At 38.6% G+C, this 7972-nt stretch overlaps 1 pseudogene; it reads right to left on the bottom strand.

The window, feature by feature from the left end:
* Positions 1 to 6455: 6455 nt before the first annotated feature.
* Positions 6456 to 7191, bottom strand: LOC108402727 (olfactory receptor 7A17-like; annotated as a pseudogene).
* Positions 7192 to 7972: the final 781 nt, after the last annotated feature.

Below are 7972 nucleotides of genomic sequence, written 5' to 3'. Positions count from 1 at the left end.
AGTAAGGCTGTGTCCTGCATTACAGCCAGGTGCAGGTAGATTTAGGTATTGTTCAGCAAGGATCTTCCATGAAGGTAATTTTGAAATAAAAGTTTTTCACTCTTTCATAGTTGGTGATAAATTCTGTGTTGAGTTCTTTTAAAATGCAATGGCACTTGAGTGACAGCAAGTAATTTATATTTGGAAAACACTGTGCAATGAATAGAATTAGGGCTTCCAAAAGATGTCTATGTTCTAATCCCAAGAAATTTTGAATATGTGAACTTACTAGGGTAATTAAGACAGGAGATGGGATAAAGTTGCTAGTCAGTTAATTGAGATTAGTCGGTTATCACTGTGGTACTAGTGTAATCACACTGATGCTCTAAATGTGCATGACAGAGGATGATTGAAGATGCTGTCCTGGCTGGCATTGAAAGTGGAGGAAGGTCCATGAGCCAAGGACTGCTGGTGGCTCCTGCAAACTGGAGCAGGAGATGGAATGCTGTCTTGCCAAAGGGTTTCAGCCCTGGGCAAGTTCGCTATGGATTCAGTGTGACCAAAATTGACAGCAAAATGTTCTTTGGGGTTAAAGGGTTATATCCAACTTTATTTCCAGGTGGCAGGTCGGTCACTAGAATTCCATTCACTCGGAGCGAGTCTGTATGCAGTAAGCCAGTCTCTGCTTCTGGGCCCCTCTGTCTGCACAGCCATCCTCTGGGCTTCTGTGCACAGCCGTCCCACACAGCTGTCCTCTGGGCCTCTCTCCTCAGCACTGCCACCACTCCAGCCTCTGCTCTGCTCTCCTGAAGCCTTGCAGCCCTGCCACCGTGTTGAACCCAGAGCACTGGGCAGAGCTCTTTTTATTGAGTCAACAGCCATGTATTGCCCACAGGTGTGCAGTGAGCTAGTCAACCAGGGCCAGTTGAGAATCCTGGCCACAGGAACTCTTATTTGACCCACAAACACATTCTCCTCTGGGGCTTCCAGAAGGATAGAGACCCTGTATACATCTTGATTTTAGGCCATTAAGACCCATTTCAGGCTTCTGAACTTCCGATTTATAAACTAGAATGTTATCTAAGTCATTGCTGTGCTAATTTGTTTCAGCAGTAATAGGAATCGAATACACTTATTCTATAAAATATTGTTTGCTGTAACTGAGTTTAAACCACTCAGATCATTCAGTTAGCACCTGCGGCAAGACATTATGGTTTGAAATTCCATTTAAATAGAATCTTACAGTTAATTTTGAGCTATTTGGTACCATGGGTGACACAAAGAATTTCTCATTGCATAAATGTAAAGGTGGTTCTGATTTTAATGCTTCTGAGACATTAAAATAGGAAAATACTCATTATAAAATTAAGGTCACTCAGTCAACTTAAATCTTCTTGGTCAAAATTTCTATATTCTATTTTATGTTAATTCAAATGTTCATTCCTTTTATTTTTATCCTCTCCAAAATTCTCTCAAGGTTTTTTTCAATGAAATAGATGGAACTATAGATGAGTTTGTGTAATGCATACATATATATGTCAGGGAGAGTTCATTTCAGATGCAGAGTTCATTTTGGAAGTCAGAGTACAATGTGAGGAAGGAATTCATTAAAGGAGAGTGTTAATGAATGACAGAACAGAATAATAAAGGAAGTTAGTTGAACAGCTACTCAGCATGGGGCACAACCCCTGCTAACTCCTCAAGAAAGGGTCATCTGGCATCCAGTGTCCCTTGGATCTGCATGGCATGGGAACTGAGTCCCCAACACCCCAGGCTTCGGGGGAGCCGCAGAGCACTGGATGGAGTGAGATCATGTTCTGAAAACTTCCTATGGGTAAAGAAGGGAGTCTTTCAGACAGGTTACTAAAGAGCATCATGACTGTGAGTTGCTGTTCCCCAGTCACCTAGGCAAGGGCAATTTGCAAGGCCAGGTCTGAGCTCTCAGAAGCCCCTCCCTACTTGTTTGAGATGATAGAGAGAGTGAAGGTTTAAGCTGAAATCCAGAGGATTAGAATGACAAAGTGAAGTAACAAAACACCACTGGAAAGGCACAGAGACAATGCATTTAAGTGAGAAGTTTATTTAAGGCAAAAAGGAGCGCACTTGGAGAAAGGGGAGTGTGGGCTGCCCCAGAGAAGAGGCACTGCTAAATGGTTGGGAAAAGGTTATGATTAAAAGGTTACACACTTATAAAGTGCAGGTAACCTCAGAGAGAGGAACACACTGAAAGGCTGAGAGTTTCCCCTTTTAAGGATTTTTCAGGAATGTGACAAAAGGGCTGGTGGTGCAGACTTGTTAACTGGTCTCTGAATATTTAGAATTAACTTAACACAAGGAATTTACTGCACTGATTTCTCCCTGAGATAACTGGCATCTTGGTCTGGGAGCACATGTAACAAGACCACCTGCCCAGCCTGAAGATGGTCTGAGTTATTGTTTGCTTGCTAAAGAGTAAGCTTACTTCTTAACTTCCTGGGTGTTAAAATGCACTTATCTTTAAGATGAAATCCTTCCTGCCTTTTACTATGTTGTTTAGGGCTGGGCCTACATGCTAAATTAGTTGCCTAGGTTGCAAACTACTTGATTAGGGCTGAAGGAGAAAAAGACAGCATATAGGTAAAGTTAAAAAATAAGCTGAGCCTGCATGATTAACACAATAAAGATCTGGGCTATGCTGAAGAACTCTCCTTTATCTGGGGAATATTCAAACATTCCAGGCCGAGTTGCTTCTGGCATTTTGATCTTTAACTGATCAACTCTGGGCTTTCCTGGCCTTATTCTCTTTCCACCCTGCTCATATCTATTTTCCTGCCTAACATTATATGTATATATATATATATGTATGTGTGTGTGGTTATTTGAAAAATTATGCAAACAGGCATACATGCATATATAAAAAACACATCCACTCCTTACTTTGAATGTTTTCATTGAATATTTTAATTGCACTCAGCAAAGTATGTCTAGTATTTCATTCATTCCTTACAACATCTGCCTGAAACAATGTTCATCATCTCACATTACCTTCAGAAGTTAGGAAACTGATGCCCAGGTAGATTATATCTTTAACAATTACATTAAAAGTAGTTAGACTCATTCTGCACCTACATATATATAAATGTATCTATATATTATGTACTCAATTTTTCTATGACTCCTTTAACTCAGGCAATAGTACATTTTAAACATGTGAAGCTTATTGGACATAATTATACTCCAGTACATTAGAATTAAAAATTCTAGTGGTATATAACTCAGGTCAGATCTGGAGTACATGTAGCTCGGTCACTCCACACAGTGGTGAGAAGTATGTCTTGTAACTGGGAAAAGTGAAGTGTCATGTATGTATATGGTAATATATAGGAAGATTAACCTACATATATATAAATGAAGTAAACAAATGTGATATAGTGGTGGAAGAAAGAAGTGCAATACAGATGTACACAGCATCATGGAAGAGATTTAGAAACACAATGTAGACAATTTTGACTGAACATAGTCCCATGAGTAACCCAGAAGCAATCATAACAACTCCCCACCAAGTGATCTCATTCAATTATGAAGGAATTATATTGAAACAGGTGCTTTCAGGATGCCTTGTTATATGGCACTAACTGATGCAATAATGAGAGCAAGCAGAACTGAGAGCAATTGTAATAAGCTTCTCATTCTGGGTATTTGGAGACATTTGTGATTACTCTGTTATTTTAGATAGCTGTATTAAAAAGTGACTTCTATATAACCCAGTAATTCCACTTCTGGGAATTTATTTGAGAAAAACAAAATTGACTAATTTGAAAAGATACATGAATGCCTATTTATTGAAGCATTATATACAATAGTTAAAATATGGGAGCAACTTACATGCCCATCTGTAGATGAATGGATAAAGAATATCTGGACTGTATAAAATGGAATATTACTCATCCATAAAAAAGAATGTAATTTTATATTTTGCAATAACATAGACAGACTTAGAGGGTATTATGCTAAGATAAAGACAAATATATAATTTCACATATATGTTGTATATGAAAAACAAAGCAAATGAACAAACAAAATAGAAACAAACTCATGGACATAGAGAACAGACTGGTGGTTGCCATGGGGGAGAAGATGTGGGAGGATGGGTGAAATAGGTGAAAGGGGAAGATAATCAGTGTGAGTGTTTGATATCTTGATCTGGGTGATTAAAAAGTGTGGACATAACTGTATACATATGTTAAATTCATCAAGTTGTACACTAAAATATGTGCATTGTATTGTATATATCACAATAAAACTATCATTAAAAAATGGAATCCATTGAGGTTTCCTTTCAGATAAGCAATGAGAGTTTAGAAGGATGTGCCATGCCTCTCCACAAAACTTATAACTTTAATTACATGAATGTACAGGAATGTAAAGTCTGTAGTGAGTCATCCTTTGATCATGGGAATATATATATATATGTGTGTGTGTGTGTGTGTGTGTGTGTGTGTGTGTGTGTATGTATATATATGGTGTATAATACATGGTGTTGATGTCATTTAATCATTGCCCATTTTGCCATTTTGTGTTTATGATAAAATCTAGAAAATGGAGATATTTCATGTAGAGCAGTGCAGTCTTATTTGTATGTATTACTGGAAAATTTAAATTGGAGAAAGGGGAGTGTGGGCTGCCCTTGCATAAATGTAAAGGTGGTTCTGATTTTAATGCCTGGCATAAGCAGGAAGAGAATTCAATAAAAAAGCATAAACATGCCAAACAATCCTTCATCTCAATGGAAAAATAAAAACCTTGCACATGGACACCAAAATCCAGACTTCAATGTATCAGATGTACAGCATGACAATGAAATATTTTCCTTAGTATAATTTACATTTTTCTTCATCATACTTAACCTTCCTTGCTCAAATGTCCATATTAGGTCTATTCAAGTTCATTTTCCCATGTAGATTCCACTTGGAGACATGCATTTGCTAATCATTTTGACAATCACTCTGGCAGGCATTGCGTGTCACATGAGAATATGATCCTAATGACAATAAAACTCAAAGACCACCTATAAAACAAACTGTCAGTTAAAGTCCACATTATCAGGAAGAGCAGTTAATGTGGTTGTATGTAAAAGAGTGATGTACACAAAACTTAAAAAATGTGGACTCAGTCTGCTACTTCTATAGCTTTTCTTCTTCCTTCCTAATTACAGCCCTTCAGTAGAATTCATGCCTCATATAGATAATTACCGAATATCATAATTATTCTAAGTGGCAAAGATACTTCAGGACAAATGCTGGGCATAGAAGCCACAGGGCATAAACCTGCAAAGAAGTAAAAAGCTAACCTTTTCAAAGAATATTGCTTCTCTCTCACTTACCAACTTTACATTTCCCCTAATGATCCCAGAAGATGAGTGGTTAGTCAGAGACGGGTAAGATTCATCAAGGGAGGAACAACCTAAGACAGGAACAGCAACAGGGGGGCCATCAGGTGAGAAATTGGGGATCAATAGAGGTGAGGCTTAGAACCTCACCCCCCCTGCTTTGAGAGAAATCTTCTGCATCTGTGGATGTTTTGTTGCCCTTGTCTAGCTTGGATTAATACTTAGTCTATAGGCACAGATCTGATCATCTACATTTGCCCTCTTACAGCACTGAATTATGTTTTCTACCTTTATCTTGCATCTACCTACCACTTCAGCATTTTATTTAAAAAAAGGGAGGAATGTGGGATTCACATATAAATCAAGTATAAAAATCAAATGCACAATCATATCTGACTTGATTGTTTATAGCTCATGATGTGTGATCAAAACCAAAAGTTTCTGTGATGACTGCCCTTGCACTGTTCACCATGTAAGAACTTATTCACTATGTAAGAACTTGTTCACCATGTAAGAACTTATTCGTTATGCTTCAGAAGATTGGAGACTGTTGAGAGTTAGGCTTGGGGTTGATTAATGATTGTGCATTGAGTCCCCTATACAGAATTTTATTGTTGTTAACCACCATTTGATCAATAAATATGAGAGATGCCTTCTCAAAACAAAATGTGGACTCAGATTTTCCATTATTATCAAACTATATACTTAGTTTGCTTGTCAAAAGTAGTTTTTTCCTTACAAATAATAGAATTTGTGACTATACTTTTAGTAAAAAATGGGATGATATGTATCATTTGAAAAGAAAGCCATGCTACCATATGAAATAAATGGGAATTTCCAAATATTTTGGATCAAGGTTGGGCAAAACTATGAGAAACTATGAAGTGAATAAAAGGAATACTGCCTGTATGTCAGACACAGAAGTAAGCTTTATAAGGTGAGTGACTTAAACTGAATGGATAAATTGAACTAAAAAAATGAAAATTCAGGAATTAAATAGAAGGAACAAGTTCTACTTCCAATATCTGATAAAAAAAAATAGCAAATTCTGGCTCTGAGGCTTTGAGCCCTGACATCACAGGCACTTCTTCATTCCTAGGACAGTTGGTCACATTATAGCTGTCATCCCCAGGAATCTTTTTAGAGCCCTCTTTATGTCCTTATTCCTGAGACTGTACATGGAGGGTTTCAGCAAGGGTGTGGCCACAGTGTACATCACAGGCTGCTGCGCTTGAGTGTGAGCTGGGGGTAGCAGCAGAGCTGAGGTACACACCTAGGCTTCTACAATAAAACAAGGAGATAATGGAGATGTGAGATGCACAGGTGGAAAATGTTTGATATTGCCCTGAGCTGATGAGATTCCATGTATGGAGGGAACTATCTTAGAGTAGGAGTAAAGGATCCCATTGAGGGGACCACCAGCCAGGAGCACAGCTGTGACTTCCATCACTGTGTCAAAGATAAAAGTGTAAGAACAGGCAAATCAGACCACTTAATTGAGTTCACAGATAACATGGGGGATATCCAAATCTGTACAGAATGGCAGTCTTACCACCAATAAGCTTTCTAAAAAAGGAATTAAGAGCACTGATGATCCAGGACACCAACCACAGCAGTCCCCAGAGTTCATGATGACCGTGTAGTCCAGAGGGTGGCAGATGGTCACATACCAGTCACAGGCCATCACACTCAGGAGACAGGGGACAAAACTCTAAAGAATATGAAAAATACATTTGGCTGATGCATCCTGCATAGGTTATTTCTTGGCTTTGCACCTGGATGTTCAGCAGCATCTTTGGGCTGGTGGTGGAGGTGAAGCCAATGTCCGCAAAGGACAGGTCAGAGAGGAACAATTATGTGGGTGTGTGCAGGTGGGAGTCTGAGCTGACAGCCAGGATGAGGAGCAGGTTCCCAAACACAGGCACATGGAGAGGAAAACTCCAAATGTGAAGGGCTGCAGTTCTGATACACAATGAAACTTGTGTATTATTTCCTGAGTCCATGTGGTAGAGTTGACTACTAGGAAACAGGAAAACAACATGATTAATTTTCAATAATTGGCATTACTAATGCAGTGAAATTATACAATCTATATTTTGCAGTCACTAAGTCAATAATCATAATTTTGTATGCAAATTATTCTCCTCAAGGTGTCCCCCTCATCATCTCTGATTATTAATTCCTATCCACCCTCAACCTTTTCCTCCAAAGGTCCTGTGTTCTACACTTTAAATGAGAAATTATGTGTGGCATTTGGGTACATCCCATGGTATCCCTGAAAATTGCTATTCCCCTCTTCAACAGCTGGGGAAACTCTGTTCATTTGACCTGAAATCTTGGAGGCCACAATCCATGGCTTCATAACACTTTTGTCAAGGTAATGAGGAATTTCCTTCTTATATCATAAGTTGAGTTGGGATTTAATCTCCCTTTATAAAATGTTTGCTAAATCTCAGAGATTTATTTAGAAATTTTTATGTAGTGTAACCTGACCTTAGCACCTCCTATGCATTGATCTCCCAGTCATGGAAACTGACTTGCACTGTCACCAGGCACCCCAGCTCCAAGGCTCAGAGCCTTCCCTCTGTGTGGAGCCTTGCTCATGGGTCTATTTGGAAATTTTCA

This window comes from Manis javanica, chromosome 1, assembly GCF_040802235.1.
Source record: "Manis javanica isolate MJ-LG chromosome 1, MJ_LKY, whole genome shotgun sequence".
In the NCBI taxonomy this organism is placed as follows: Eukaryota; Metazoa; Chordata; class Mammalia; order Pholidota; family Manidae; genus Manis; species Manis javanica.
Note: the sequence above shows the minus strand (reverse complement) of the source record. Positions and strands in the feature narration are given on the sequence as shown.